This window comes from Triticum aestivum, chromosome 4B, assembly GCF_018294505.1.
Source record: "Triticum aestivum cultivar Chinese Spring chromosome 4B, IWGSC CS RefSeq v2.1, whole genome shotgun sequence".
Classification (NCBI taxonomy): domain Eukaryota; kingdom Viridiplantae; phylum Streptophyta; class Magnoliopsida; order Poales; family Poaceae; genus Triticum; species Triticum aestivum.
The window spans coordinates 557,614,074-557,631,221 of record NC_057804.1 but is presented as its reverse complement, the minus strand read 5'-3'; positions in this window follow the sequence as shown (position 1 = coordinate 557,631,221).

Sequence of the window (17,148 nt, the reverse complement as noted above, 5' to 3'; positions counted from 1 at the left end):
ATTTGAACAAGTACATTGCTAGTCCTTGTGCACCTCATATTGATCCCATGCATCCTACCCTTGATGAGTCTATTGACATGATTAGGAATGTTAGAATCGTTAATCTTGTCACTAGCGGCTTGCCTAGAAACTTGATTGGAAATCTGCCTACTTTTGAGTGTGCCTACACTATATGGAAATTTCTTGAGGAACGATTTCCTAATTATTCCTTGAAAAATCTGGATGAAATTCTTCATAAGTCTATTGCCTTGAGTAAGATGAATTCTAATGATCCTATGTTTGGTAATTGTTTATTTGAACTTACAAATCTTATGCGTGCCAAAGGAATTGTTGGAATTATTAGCGATATTATTTCTGAAGCTACTAGAATTCATAGAGGACATTATTGTCAAACTCATACTAATGAATCACTCTCACTAGGAATTGATGCACCACATGACGATGTTGAACTTGGATACTATGATGAGGATGATGATGATGACTTTGATCTTGATGATGCGATGAGACACTTTGGTCTTATGGCAAACCTTCGGGGATATATGGCAGGAGGAAAGGAATGGGTCCTTGACAGTGGATGTATCGATCACATGACCAGAGATAAAGACATGTTTCGTGAGCTTACTGAAAATGATGGTCCTCGAAAGTATGTCACTTTCGGTGACAACTCAAAGGGTAAGGTGGTTGGCCTCGGTAAGGTGGCCATCTCACATGATAGCTCCATTCAAAAAGTCATGCTCGTTGAATCTCTTGGCTACAACTTACTTTCAGTATCTAGACTTGTTGATTTCGGTTTTAATGTCCTATTCACTGAAGTAGATTGCCAAGTGTTTCATAGAGATAACCATAAAATGGTCTTTACCGGTATACGTAGAGGTGATCTTTACATTGTTGATTTCACTAAAAAGGCTCAACCTAGAACTTGCTTCATTGCTAAATCCTCAAAATGTTGGTTATGGCATAGACGACAAGGTCACGTTGGCATGAGAAACCTTGACAAGCTTATGAAAGGGAATCATATCCTTGGTGTTAACAATGTCATATTTGATAAGGATAGACTTTGCAGTGCTTGTCAAGCAGGTAAATAGGTTGGAGGAAGGCATCCCGTGAAGAACATCATGACCACAAGGAGGCCACTTGAGCTACTTCACATGGATCTCTTTGGTCCCAACGCTTACAAAAGTCTCGATGGAAATTCTTTTGGTCTAGTTATAGTCGATGATTTTTCAAGATTTACATGGGTGTTCTTTCTCGATGAAAAATCGCAGGTCCAAAAGATCTTCAAAAACTTCGCCAGGAGGCTCAAAATCAATTTGAAGTGAAGATCAAGAAGGTTCGCAGCGACAACGGAACGGAGTTCAAGAATGCAAATGTGGACACCTTTCTTGACTAAGAAGAGATTTCACATGAGTTCTCGGCTACGTACACACCTCAACAAAATGGAGTTGTTGAGAGGAAGAACCGGACGCTCATCAAAATGGCGAGAACGATGCTTGATGAGTACAAGACGCCGAAGCACTTTTGGGCAGAAGCGGTTGAGACAACTTGTCATGCAACAAATCGCTTGTATCTTCACAAGCTACTCAGCAAGACGGCATACGAGCTCCTCACCGGTAACAAACCCCAAGTTGGATACTTTCGAGTATTCGGCTCAAAGTGCTACATTCTTGATAAGCATCGTCATTCTAAATTTGCTCCTAAGTCTCATGAAGGTTTCCTACTTGGTTATGGCTCAAACTCTCACACTTACCGTGTCTACAACAATTTCACCCGAAAGGTTGAAGAAACGGTAGATGTGAAGTTTGATGAATCTAGCGGCTCGCAAGTAGAGCAATTGCCAATTGATGTAGGAGACGAAGACCCCTCGGAAGCAATCCAAGACTTTTCTATTGGCAAGATTCATCCAACGGAGGTGAAGGAGAGTACCTCGTCCGTCCAAGTGGAAGCTTCTACTTCACGACAAGGTGAACCAAGAGTTGATACGTAAGCATCCACAAGTGGGACACACCAAGATGAAGAAAACGAGGAAGTACATCAAGAAAGTCAACAACCTCCTTCTCCACCACGACAAGAGAACGATAACGCCAATAATGAAGAAGGCCAAGAAGAAGAAGAACGAGATGAAGAAGATGTTCAACCAAGGCCCAAGCAAAAGCTTTCACGAGTTCGAGCAAGAATTGATAAAGACCATCCCGTCGAGCAAATCTACAATGATATTCAAACCGGGAGAATCACTCGCTCTAAAACTCGTTTAGCTAACTTTTGCGAAAACTATTCATTCATCTCTAGCATTGAACCTATGAAGGTTGAAGAAGCATTGGAAGATCCGGATTGGACAAATGCTATGCATGAAGAGCTACACAACTTTGAGAGGAACCAAGTTTGGACATTGGTTGAGAAGCCCGACAACAACCACAACATCATCGGTACCAAATGGGTGTTTCGCAACAAGCAAGATGAAGATGCACAAGTAGTTCACAACAAAGCACGTCTCGTCGCCCAAGGCTACACTCAAGTCGAAGGTATGGACTATGGTGAGACTTATGCTCCCGTTGCTATACTTGAGTCCATTCGCATCTTACTTGCTTATGCTAATCACCATGATATCACCTTGTACCAAATGGACATTGAAGGTGCTTTTCTAAATGGTGAAATAGAGGAGGAAGTTTATGTTAAACAACCTCCCGGCTTTATCAATCCTAAGAAACCCAATCATGTCTATAAACTTCGCAAAGCTCTTTATGGTCTTAAACAAGCTCCTAGAGCTTGGTATAAATGCTTAACCAAGTTTCTTATTGAAAAAGGCTTTGAAATTGGAAAAATTGATTCTACACTTTTTACTAAAAGGATTAATGGAGAATTATTTGTATGCCAAATTTATGTTGATGATATTATATGTGGATCAACTAACCCTCATTTTAGTGAGAAGTTTGGAAAGCTAATGTCGGATAAGTTTGAGATGTCAATGATGAGTGAACTCAAATTCTTTCTTGGGTTGAAAATCAAGCAAACTAAGGAAGGTACTTTTGTCTCTCAAACAAAGTACACTAAGAACTTATTCAAGAAGTTCAATATGCAAGAATTCAAAGGTATGTCTACACCCATGCCTACTAGTGGACATCTTGATTTGACCAAAGATGGTGAACCGGTTGATCAAAAGGTTTATCACTCTATGATTGGTTCATTGTTATACCTATGTGCTTCACGTCCCGATATTATGCTAAGTGTGTGCATGTATGCAAGATATCAAGCTGCTCCTAAAGAATGTCATCTTAAGGTCGTGAAAAGGATAGTGAGATACTTAATTCATACACCAAATTTTGGCATTTGGTATCCTAAGAGGGCCTCTTTCGATCTTGTTGGCTACTCCGACTCAGACTATGCTGGAGACAAGGTTGATAGGAAGTCCACTTCGGGTACTTGTCAGTTCCTTGGTAGATCCCTTGTATCTTGGTCTTCCAAGAAACAAAACTCGGTATCCTTATCCACCACCGAAGCGGAATACATTGCCGCTGGTTCATGTTGTGCTCAATTACTTTGGATGACCCAAACTCTTAAAGATTATGGGATATATGTGAAACATGTTCCATTACTTTGTGACAATGAAACTGCTATCAAAATTTCTCATAATCATGTGCAACATTCTCGAACTAAGCATATTGAAGTTCGTCATCATTTCATTTGAGATCATGTTGCTAAGGGTGACATTAATCTTAAGCATGCTTGCACCAAAAAGCAATTAGCAGATATTTTCACTAAACCTCTTGATGATAAAGTGTTTTGCAGGTTGAGAGGAGAATTGAACATCATTGATGCTTCAAACTTGGAGTAGAAACTCCATTGGATACATGCAAGACATGAGCTTATGACTAATCCTTGATATTTCTCTTATGATGATAATCCTATGTCATGGATATATTTGCACCTTGCATGTTATCTAACCCATGTAGGTACTTGGTTGAATCAAATTCCATGAGATTGTAACCAACTCATATCTTGAGCAATCTCCACATCACCAAGTCTCTACACTATAATGGTTGAAGACAAGGAAGCACAAAACCATTCGAACATATCCTTTGACAAATTCTATGTTGAGCTTCATGATTGTCATTTTTGGAAACACAAGTGCTCTTCCTTGCAAGAACTAACCCATGTAGGTAGATGAACTCAAATTCCAAGTGGTGCTCCCAACTCTTGATGAGCTACATCAACCTTGAGCAACCCACACAAGTTCAACTACATGATCAACACCACCACCCAAGGTATGTTATTCCATCTTAGAGAAGCTTTACTCCGAGACATGAGTTAAAGCAACTCGACTAGATGTGAAAACATCAAGATGCTTAAACAAAAAATGGTAACCCCATTTTGAGCTTAAACGATGAGTGTGACCTATGATCAAGTGATCTCACTTGACTCCTAAGTCAATATACTCTAACATAGGTGACTTTGTCGCCGACCAATTCTAGATGAAGTTCTCTCGTGTTCTTTTTCTTGTGCTCTTGCATTTGTCTTATGCATGTTTGTTTCCCCTTTCAAAAAAAACCTCATCTAGATTTCTTTCTTTTCTGTTTGTTCTGCATTTCCTGCATCCAATTCATTACAAATCATTCAGTTAATTCCTTGCAAATCATTGTGAGATCTTACTAGTCTAGTGAGATGAGGTGACAAGTGTTTTCTTTGCGATGAAATCGGTCTCACCGGTTTGTTATTTTCGGTCCAACCGAATCCTTTCGGTGCTACCGAAGAATACAACTCGGTGCTACCAATCTCATTATAGGAAAAACTACTTGCCACTTACTTCTGTAATGCTTTTTATCCAGCTCCACTCAATGAATCTTGTCCTCTACAAGCATCACATTTTTATCAGTGCTTTGTGTTGTGACTCAAGGACCAAACCCATTCACGACAAATTCCAGAAGGCCCTTCTTGGAAATTGATGTCAAAGGGGGAGAGAGAGATCACATGAAAGCTTATCACTTAGAGAGATCACATCAAAGCTTATCACTTCCAAAGGGAGAGAGAGTATCACCTCCACAGGGGGAGAGAGAGATCTCCAGGGGGAGGGAATACTTAAGAAAATAGTATTTCTCAAGGATCCCAGATGCTTGGTGTTCAAGAGGAGAGATGCCACATGTCTTCTTGAGGGGAAAGACATGTTCATATGTGCTTATTTGCATTAGCTCTGTTCATTTGTTTCTTTGAGCTCTGATTTTCTGTTCCATATCTTCTCTTTGTATCCCATGATAGATTTAGGGGGAGCAAGACATCTAACGGAAAGAAATCATTTAAATTCATTGCATATCTTTACCTTTGGGGACATGTCTAATCCAATGTGGTACTTAGTACTCACTCTTTACATGTCATCCCAGTCTTGGTATTCTTATGGTTTCTTCTGTTTGCTCTGGCTAGTAGGTGTATCTGTGTTATCTAACCTTGTTTACGCAGGTTCATTCCACCCTAATCCAACTCAAGCCCACAAGGTAAGTATATGCATCACAATCATGTGTATGAGGAATTCTTGCTGATGTACATACTGTTTGCAAGAAGGACTCATGAGCATGAAGGTATTTTTTAATATTCTTTGCTCGGATGCATATGGCCAAGATACATGTAACACATTGCCTACTCTGTCATGTTCATGCATTCACATGCTTCTATAATCCATATTCACATGATTGCATACATGTAGGGGGAGCCTATACTTGTTACATGTCTTTCCAAAGCTTTACTTGCTATCCTTTATATCTCTATCTAAAGCTTTGATGTATGTTGTCATCAATTACCAAAAAGGAGGAGATTGAAAGCACAAGTGCTCCCTAGGTGGTTTTGGTAATTAATGTCAACATATCTCTTGTTGGACTAACACTTTTATCTAGTATGTTTCAGACAAGTTCAACAATGGAGTGGCATGGACTAAAGGATGTGGAACCCCTTCAAGATGCTAAGGACAAAGGATTGGCTAAAGCTTCAAGATCAAGACTCTGCATTTTATGTTTTAGTGATCCAAGATCACATTGAGTCTATAGGAAAAGCCAATACTATCAAGAAGGGATGAGGTGTTGCTTAATGAGTTTCTTGCTCCACAGTGCTTAGTGATATGCTCCAAAGCCCTCAACTACTTTCCCACATCCACACATATGACCTAAACCTAAAGTCAAACTCGGCCCCACCGATTCTTTCTATCCGGCGCCATCGAGTTCAGATGTCATAGCCACTGCCACAAACCCTAGGCAAATCGGTATCACCGATAGGGATCTTGGTCTCACCGAGATGGGATTGTAAACTCTCTGTGTATGTCCATTATCAAAATCGGTCTTACCGAGTTTGAGTAATCGGTACTACCGAGATTACAATGCAAACTCTCTGGTTAACTTATTACCAAAATCGGTCTCACCGAGTTTGAGTAATCGGTCCCACCGAGTTTGCCTGACCAACTCTCTGGTTAGATAATTACCAAAATCGGTCTCACCGAGTTTGTGTAATCGGTCTCACCGAGATTACGTTATGCCCTAACCCTAACCATATCGGTCCTACCGAGTTGCATTTCGGTCCCACCGAGATTGGTCTGACCGAGTTTGTTGATTCGGTCCCACCGAGATTGGTAAATTGTGTGTAACGGTTAGATTTTGTGTGGAGGCTATATATACCCCTCCACCTCCTCTTCATTCGTGGAGAGAGCCATCAGAACAAACCTACACTTCCAACTTACTATTTCTGAGAGAGAACTACCTACTCATGTGTTGAGGCCAAGATATTCCATTCCTACCATATGAATCTTGATCTCTAGCCTTCCCCAAGTTGCTTTCCACTCAAATCTTCTTTCCACCAGATCCAAATCCTATGAGATAGAGTTGAGTGTTGGGGAGACTATCATTTGAAGCACAAGATCAAGGAGTTCATCATCAATGCACCATTTGTTACTTCTTGGAGAGTGGTGTCTCCTAGATTGGCTAGGTGTCACTTGGGAGCCTCCGACAAGATTGTGGAGTTGAACCAAGGAGTTTGTAAGGGCAAGGAGATCGCCTACTTCGTGAAGATCTACCGCTAGTGAGGCAAGTCCTTCGTGGGCGACGGCCATGGTGGGATAGACAAGGTTGCTTCTTCGTGGACCCTTCTTGTGTGGAGCCTTTCGTGGACTCGTGCAACCGTTACCCTTCGTGGGTTGAAGTCTCCATCAACGTGGATGTACGATAGCACCACTTATCGGAACCACGGCTCAAAAATCACCGTGTCTCCAAATTGCATTTGAAATCTTCAAACCCTTCCCTTTACATTCTTGCAAGTTTCATGCTTTACTTTCCGCTGCTCATATACTCTTTGCATGCTTGCTTGAATTGTGTGAAGATTGCTTGACTTGTGCTAAGATAGCTAAAATCTGCCAAAGTCTAAAATTGGGAAAAGGCATAGTTTTTAATTGGTCAAGTAGTCTAATCAACCCCCCTCTAGACTTATTTACTTCTTCTCAAGGTCCTACACGAACTCATCAAACTGCCTCCAGAGAGGAGGACAGTCCGGTTGACGATGCATTCATCATCCCGGAAAAACGTTTGGAACAAGATAACCTCGGCAGAAGGCTTATGGCCACGGCGAGGAGCCTAAAGAAGCAGAAGCAAAGGCTTAAAGCCGCGTAGGATACGCTCAACCGAAGATGGAATAAGGTGCTAGACACTGAAGGAAAACGTGGCGACGATCGCCACACAAAGAGCTACCCAAAACGCAAGCTGCTGCCCGAATTCGATGATGAGGATGCAGAGCCCATTACGCCAAAGAACAATACGGCCATTCGGCTGGACCAACCACTTCATGGCCATGATAGAGCAGCCACTGATGCTGCACACAATTTGCGTGAGCTCCTGGACAAAAAGGCCGGTGCAGCCAGGTCCATCTACGGATCCAGAGGAAATGCTCCGACGCGGGATTATAGTCACCAAAACGATCACACTGATCGAATACCAGTTCAGAATCAACACCGGACGCAACAACAGCAGACAGCATGTCGTGACATGTCCAGATACAGAGGGGCTGCACACCCTTTTTGATTCACTGACGAGGTGCTGGATCACGATTTTCCATAGGTATTCAAACCCGTGAACATAGAGGCATATGACGGAACGACGGACCATGGGGTTTGGATTGAAGATTTTATCCTCCACATCCACATGGCTCGTGGGGATGACCTCCATGCCATCAAGTACCTTCCCCTCAAGTTGAAAGGGCCAGCTCGGCACTGGTTGAAAAGCCACCCCGAAAATTCAATCGGAAGCTAGGAGGAACTTGAGGACGCTTTCAGGGCCAATTTTCAAGGGACCTATGTTCGGCCTCCGGACACAGACGATTTAAGTCACATAATACAACAACCCGGAGAGTCAGCCCGCAAGCTTTGGAACAGATTTCTCACTAAGAAGAATCAAATTGTCGACTGTCCGGATGCCAAAGCCCTAGCGGCTTTTAAGCACAGTATCCAGGACGAGTGGCTGGCCAGACACCTCGGCCAAGAAAAGCCAAGGACGATGGCGGCCTTAACAAGCCTTATGACCCGCTTTTGCGCGGGCGAGGATAGCTGGTTGGCCCGTAGAGGCACCATTGACCCAGACACATCCGAAATTCGAGATGGCAACGGGAAACCACGGCGGAATAAGAACAAGCATCGAAACAATGAGGAAAGTCCGGACAACACGGCGGTCAATGCCGGATTCAGGGGCTCTCGACCCGGTCAAAGAAAGAAGCCATTTAAGGGCAGCAAAGAAGGACTGTCTGGCCTGAATAAAGTCCTGGGCAGATTTTGCCAAATCCATGGCACCCCCGAAAAACCTACAAATCACACTCACTGAGAATGTTGGGTCTTCAAGCAGGCCGGCAAGTTAAACGCCGAACACAAGGGAAGGGAAACGCCAAGCGAAGACGAGGATGAGCCTCGCCAGCCGAACACTAGGGGACAGGAAAAATTCCCACCAGAGGTCAAAATAGTAAACATGGTCCACGCAACTCACGTAGAGTCCGTTGCCCCCAAATTCAACCCCTGGTCGGCCTGCCCGATCACTTTTGATCACAGGGACCACCCGACCAGTATCCGGCACGGAGGATCGGCTGCCTTGGTGCTTGACCCCATAATTGACGGATACCATCTCACTTGAGTCCTAATGGACGGCGGCAGTAGTCTTAATCTGATATATCAGGACACCGTCCGCAAGATGGGGATAGACCCATCCAGAATAATCCAAAGTAACACCACCTTTAAAGGAGTGATACCAAGCATTGAAGCCCGCTACTGGGGCTCCCTCGTATTAGAGGTGACATTCGGTTCTCCCGACAACTTCAGAAGCGAGGAACTACTCTTCGACATCGCGCCCTTCAGCAGCGGTTATCATGCTTACTCGGAAGAATGGCCTTCACTTGCTTTAATGCAATACCGAACTACGCCTACCTGAAACCTAAGATGCCCGGTCCACGTGGCGTCATAACTGTTAGCGGAAACACAGAGCAGTATGCGGCGACTCTCATAGCCGGACACTAAGCGGCCTCTCCCATCAGAACGCATGACCGGTCGTTAAGACCACAGACACGATTAGACGAGTCCAGTGCACCATCGTCAACAACAGCCCAGATAAACCTGAGCTGGGTTCCATACATATATCCCCATAAATGGTACCAGGGGCTGCAAACATGTCATAAAGCCCACAATTCAGCTTGCCTTATTAATAGGCCAATATCTCATATTTCTAACATCCATTGAGAATAACCAAACTTCCCACACGCTTACTCTTTTACATGAATTTTCATTTTTACACACACTATTCGTGTGACACCCTTCAAGGATACGGCACAACGGAAACAAAGGCGCAGACGTGCAGCAGGGCCCCGCTCAAAGGTTTCTCTTTAGATTAAGCCCCTGTGTAAACCTTCTTTACTGTCTTTTGTTGCTTGACATCCCGTGGGTATTCAATACACCCACCGCGGATACTGGCTTTGTAGGCATTTCGCCACGATAGATCAATGCACGTACCTGGAAATACAGGGTTCATATTCAAGGGCGTTGCTCAACCCAGTATATGTTATAAAGTCCGAATACATTCGGGAGTGTTCGGCGTCGCGAGTTTGGCCTTATATGCATCAGCTCCGAATCATGTCTTTGGTCAAATGTTGGGTTTGCTGCCTTACGTTCCGTTCTATCAGCTAAGGCGGCCAAAGGAGAACTACTGCGATTGTGCCCTGGTTATTCCGGATGAGCACCTCAGTAGAGAAAGCCGAAAACTGACTGTCATGATACATCGAGAGACTGGTCAACCACTAGAAGACTCATCAGAATCTATAGGATTCCTTCGCATTAACGAAGGACCATTTCCCTGTCACGTACATACGCGCCCCTATCCAGATGCACGCGGTAGTACTAGGGGCTACATAGTAGCCCCACCATTAAACTCCTATGGCTAAGTGAAAGTGTTACGGCTATATAGTCCGGTTGCCTGGTTCGACGTGCGATCACCTCCTTAATGGACCAAGACGTTGGATCAAGTGTGATTACGCATATTATTTTTCGAACACCCCTGCATTATATGAGTGGGGGCTAAATCCAACGACCGCTAACTTTTAAGTTATATGAATACATAAACGGCCGCACAGGAGGCATTATAACACTTTCATGCGAAAGTATAAACACAGCCTCTATATTTAACACATAATTGTTTACAATTAATCGACTTGTCACTCGAACATGACATTCTTCGAGCACTGAGCCTCTATTATACGGGCACCTTCTATGACCTGCTCAAAATAGTGCTCGGCCGGGTCCTGGCTTCTTGCCAGACTCTGGGTTGCAATGCTAGTGGCCTCCATATCTGCGCAATTTGTCTTAACACGAGCAAAAGCCATCCGCGCACCCTCTATGCACGCCGACCTTTTCATGGCATCGATTCACGATCCGACGCCAAATAACTGTTGCACTAAACCAAAATAACTGTCCGACCTCGGTCCCTTGGGCCATAGATGGTCTATTACAGACCTCATTGCAAGACCGGACAACCTATGGAGCTCGGCTATAGCGGCCATCCTCTCACTCAATGGCAATGAGCGCGTTGGAGTGCTAAATTGCGACCAGAACAACCTTTCTATTTCATTATCTTTATGATCCTTGAAAAACTTGGTCGCATCAACCGTACTTTTCGCCAAGTCCTCATACTCATCTACAGTGCTCCAAAGCCGATCCAAAGGAGCATACTTTGGATCTAAGAACTTCATCCGCAACAAATAGGGGCTTCCTGCCGTGATTTCTCCGGCTTGTCGAAGTTCCTCCCGCACGTCTCTAATTTTAGAGCGCGTCTCCTTAGCCGCATCCAGGGCCTTTGTCGGTGTCAAAACCGGCGGATCTCGGGTAGGGGGTCCCGAACTGTGCGTCTAGGTGGATGGTAACAGGAGACAAGGGACACGATGTTTTTACCCAGGTTCGGGCCCTCTCGATGGAGGTAAAACCCTACTCCTGCTTGATTAATATTGATGACATGGGTAGTACAAGAGTAGATCTACCACGAGATCAGAGAGGCTAAACCCTAGAAGCTAGCCTATGGTATGATTGTTGTTCGTCCTACGGACTAAAAACCCTCCAGTTTATATAGACACCGGAGAGGGCTACGATTACACAGAGTCGGTTACAATGGGAGGAGATCTACATATCGGTATCGCCAAGCTTGCCTTCCATGCCAAGGAAAGTCCCATCCGAACACGGGACGAAGTCTTCAATCTTGTATATTCATAGTCCGGGAGTCCGGCCAAAGGTCATAGTCCGGCCATCCGGACACCCCCTAATCCAGGGCTCCCTCAGTAGCCCCTGAACCAGGCTGCAATGACGACGAGTCCGGCGCGCAAATTTTCTTCGGCATTGCAAGGCGGGTTCCTCCTCCGAATACTTCATAGAAGATGTTGAACACAAGGATAGTGTTCGGCTCTGCAAAATAATTTCCACATACCACCATAGAGAGAATAATATTCGCACAAATCTAATCTGCTGACGTATTTCGTAGCGTGACATTGTGCCACAACCAAGCCTTTATTGGAATTGTTTTACTGTCCCACCTCAGCACGTTTAGCGAGGCGGTTTCCTTGGCACGTCTTGTCGAAGCAGAGATCGTGTCCCCTTATTCCAAGATTCTCATCAATATGGGTGAGGGAGTCCTGGATTAGGGGCTGTCCGGATGGCCGGACTATGACCTTTGGCCGGACTCCCGGACTATGAAGATACAAGATTGAAGACTTCGTCCCGTGTCCGGATAGGACTTTCCTTGGCATAGAAGGCAAGCTTGGTGATATGATATGAAGATCTCCTCCCATTGTAACCGACTCTGTGTAACCCTAGCCGTCTCCGGTGTCTATATAAACCGGAGAGTTTTAGTCCGTAGGACGAACAACAATCATACCATAGGCTAGCTTCTAGGGTTTAGCCTCTCTGATCTCGTGGTAGATCAACTCTTGTACTACCCATATCATCAATATTAATCAAGGAGGAGTAGTGTTTTACCTCCTTCGAGAGGGCCCAAACCTGGGTAAAAACATCGCAACCCTTGTCCCCTGTTACCATTCACCTAGACGCATAGTTCGGGACCCCCTACCCGAGATCCGCTGGTTTTGACACCGACATTGGTGCTTTCAATGAGAGTTCCTCTGTGTCGTCACCTTTAGGCCCGATGGCTTCTTCAATCATCAACCACGACGCGGTCCAGGGTGAGGCTTTTCTCCCCGGACAGATCTTCGTATTCGGCGGCTTCACACTGCGGGCCAATTCGCTTGGCCATCTGGAGCAGATCGAAAGCTACGCCCCTGGCCATTAGGTCAGATTTGGAAGCTTAAACTACACGGCCGACATCCGCGGGGACTTGATCTTCGACGGACTCGAGCCACGGCCGAGCGCGCCGCACTGTCACAATGGGCATGATCTAGCTCTGCTGCCGGACAGCGCCCAGAGCACCGCTCAGGTGTCCGCTCCGACCATTAGCTCGAAGCCGACTGCGCCAGTCGGGGACGGACGGTTGGACGCCGCCCCAGGAGCCGCAATCTCTATGGCGATAGAGCCGAATACTAGCCTAGTCCTTTGCGAGGCCTGTGACTCCAAGGTGTCGGACTCCTTTCCGGACTACGAATCTTCCACACCCCTTCCGATCGAACCCGATTGGGCTCCGATCATGGAGTTCACCGCCGCGGACGTCTTTCAGCACTCGCCCTTCGGCGGTACCCTGAATTCACTAAAGTCTCTCTCTTTGTCAGGAGAGCCCTTTCTGGACTATGGTCAGCAAGGTTGGGATGCGGACGACGAAGAAATTCGAAACCCACCCACCACCCACTTCATAGCCACTATCGACGACCTAACTGACATGCTCGACCTCAACTCCGAAGACATCGACGGTATGGACGCCGATGAAGGAGACGACCAAGAACCAGCACCTATAGGGCACTGGAAAGCCACCTCGTCATATGACATATACAGGTGGACACCCCCAAAGCAGGGGATGGCGATGAAAAAACGGAGGACGACCCCTCCAAGAAGCAACCCAAGCGCCGACGTCAGCGGCGCCGCTCTAAATCCCGTCAAAGCAAAAATGGTGAGTCCGGCACTGGAGACAACAACACCCCGGACAATGCCGAAGACAACCCCCTCCAGCAGGATTCAGCGCAGGAGGACGGAGAAGCCAGCCCTCATGAGAGAGCGGCAGACAGGGAGGTCGAGGACGACAATTACATGCCTCCCTCCGAAGACGAGGCAAGCCTCAACGACGACAAATTTGTCATGCTAGAGGACCCCGTCGAACAAGAGCGTTTCAAACGCAGGCTTATGGACACGGCAAGCAGCCTCAAGAAAAAACAGCAGCAGCTTAGAGCTGACCAAGACTTGCTAGCCGACAGATGGACTGAAGTCCTGGCGGCCGAAGAGTATAAACTCGAACGCCCCTCCAAGAGCTACCCAAAGCACAGGCTGCTACCCCAACTAGAGGAGGAAGCAACTAAACCTACATCACCAGCGTATGATGCGCCCGATCGGCCACCCCGGCGCCGCTCAAAAAATACCAGAGCGCGGGGAAACGCAACAGACCTGTGAGACATATTGGAGGATAAGGCAAGGCAAACAAGATCGATCTATAGATTGCGTGGGCGCCCCACGTCACGTGACGATAACCGTCATGCCGGATATGATAAATATGGCCAGGCCGAACACAACAGACAAAGCTCATCCGAGCTACATCGCGATATAGCCGAGTACAGGGGTGCCGCACACCCACTATGCTTCACAGATGAAGTAATGGATCATCAAATCCCCGAGGGTTTGAAACCCGTAAACATCGAATCATACGATGGCACAACAGATCCCGCGGTATGGATCGAGGATTATCTCCTTCATATCCACATGGCCCGTGGTGATGATATACATGCCATCAAATACCTCCCGCTCAAGCTTAAAGGACCAGCTCGGCATTGGCTTAACAGCCTGCCCACAGAGTCAATTAGTTGCTGGGAGGACCTGGAGTCCGCATTCCTTGACAACTTCCAGGGCACTTATGTGCGACCACCAGACGCCGATGACCTAAGCCACATAATCCAGCAGCTAGAGGAATCGGCCAGACAATTCTGGACACGGTTCCTAACCAAGAAAAATCAAATAGTCGACTGTCCGGACGCCGAGGCCCTCGCAGCCTTAAGGCACAACATCTGAGATGAATGGCTTCCCGGCACCTAGGACAGGAAAAGCCGAAATGTATGGCAGCCCTCACGACACTCATGACCCGCTTTTGCACGGGAGAAGACAGCTGGCTAGCTCGTAGCAATAACATAACCAAGAGCCCTGGCAATTCGGATACCAAGGACAACAATGGCAGGTCACGTCGCAACAAGCACAAGCACTGCATTAATGGCGACAATAGCGAGGATACGACAGTTAATGCCGGATTCAGAGGCTCTAAACCCAGTCAGCAGAAGAAGCCATTCAAAAGAAACCCTCCTGGCCCATCCAGTTTAGACCGGATACTCGATCGCTCGTGCCAGATACACGGCACCCCCGAACAACCAGCCAACCACACCAACAGGGATTGTTGGGTGTTCAAGCAAGCAGGCAAGTTAAGTGCCGAAACCAGAGACAAGGGGTTGCATAGCGATGACGAGGAGGAGCCCCGGCCGCCGAACAACAGAGGACAGAAGGGCTTCCCCCCGCAAGTGCGGACGGTGAACATGATATACGCAACCCATATCCCCAAAAGGGAGCGGAAGCATGCTCTCAAGTACGTCTATGCGTTGGAGCCAGTTGCCCCAAAGTTCAACCCATGGTCCTCCCGCCCGATCACTTTTGATCGACGGGACCACCCCACTAGCATCCGTCACGGCGGATTCGCCGCATTGGTCCTAGACCCAATCATTGACGGATTTCACATCACTAGAGTCCTCATGGACGGCGGCAACAGCCTGAACCTGCTTTATCAGGGTACAGTGCGAAAAATGGGTATAGATCCCTCAAGGATTAAACCCACAAAGACAACCTTTAAAGGCATCATACCAGGTGTAGAAGCCAGCTGTACAGGCTCGGTTACACTCAAAGTGGTCTTCGGATCCCCGGATAATTCCCGAAGCAAAGAGTTAATCTTCGACATAGTCCCATTCCACAATGGCTATCACGCCCTGCTCGGACGAACCGCATTCACAAAATTCAATGCGGTGCCGCACTACGCATATCTCAAGCTCAAGATGCCAGGCCGTCGCGGAGTCATTACGGTAAATGGAAACACCGAACACTCTCTCCGAACAGAGGAGCACACGGTGGCCCTGGCGGCGGAAGTACAAAGTAGCCTCTCAAGGCAATTCTCCAATCCGGGTGTTAAACGTCTGAACAACGTCAAGCGCGCCCGAAGTAACCTACAACAAAACCGGCAGGCACGTTCCGAGCAAGCATAGCAGTGCGGCCCCAACCCTAGCCCTCGCCAGATGGTGATAGCGGTACCACGCGTACATAATTATGCTTTGGAAATACCATGGGCATAAGGGGAGGGGCACAACCATGACATGCCCAGAATGCGGCTCAACCGCACTAGGGGCTCCCTATTCTACCGTTTCCTTTTTTTATATACTTTCAGGACCCAACTATCCGGAAGGCCTGTCCGGCAATACACTCGCCGAACACACGATGCAACAGCCAGGGAGAGAACAAGCCACGTCAAATGTCTAGGTGGTCTCTATAACGAGCTAAATACCTGTTTTACTTAAAGTCTCGCAGCTTGCCCCTGGAGGGGGACATGTCAAATAATCCCATCTCTTGCTTATCGCACTATTTGTATCATTCTCCTTTCATATCAGCCCTTTTTAATAAACAATACATAGCTCTTATCTATTATTGTATTCATCTATTTTTATACAAATATGTTTAGTCATGACATTATACAACCGTACACTTTGGTACGGCCAATACACTAGGGGCTTAAGCACCCCATAACACGGTGTGAGAAGACCGAACACTCTCATGAGTTCGGCACCCCGAACTTATAGCACTATATGCATCGGCTCCGAATCATGTCTTGGGTCAATAGTTGGGTTTGCCCGGCTCCCATGTTTTGGTACCTTACGTTCCGCAATGTTGGCTAAGGTAGCGCTGGGAGAACTACTGCGATTGTGCCCCAGTTGAGCTGGGTTAACACCTCAGTAGAGAAAGCTAGAACTGACCGTCATGATAGTGCGAGAGACCGGTCACTGTTCGCGAGGTTTTTCGAGTCCCTAAAGACTTATGCCGCTTAGAGCGAGGAGCCGGATTCATCTGGCCTAGGCGTGGATAGCGCCCCGAACTCGGTCTTCCGAATACTAGGGGCTTCGCCGAAATTTAAAATTATAGAATTCTATGGCCAAGTGAGAGTGATAAAGCATTATAAGTCTGATGGCCTTGTTCATTGTGCTGAGCGCCTCCCTAGATGGACCCAAGAATGCGAACAAGAGCACTCAGGTTTATCCCGAACACCCCAGCACTCGTGGCATGGGGGTAGAAGCCGACGACTTGCATCTCTCAGATTTGATAAACGGCCGCATAGGAGGTAATATTTTAAATTAACAAGTGTTTCTTAGCGCATATGAACAAAGTTTTCAGCGTACATGATAACAGATGCGAGTCTACTCAAAAATTACATCTTTGGAGCA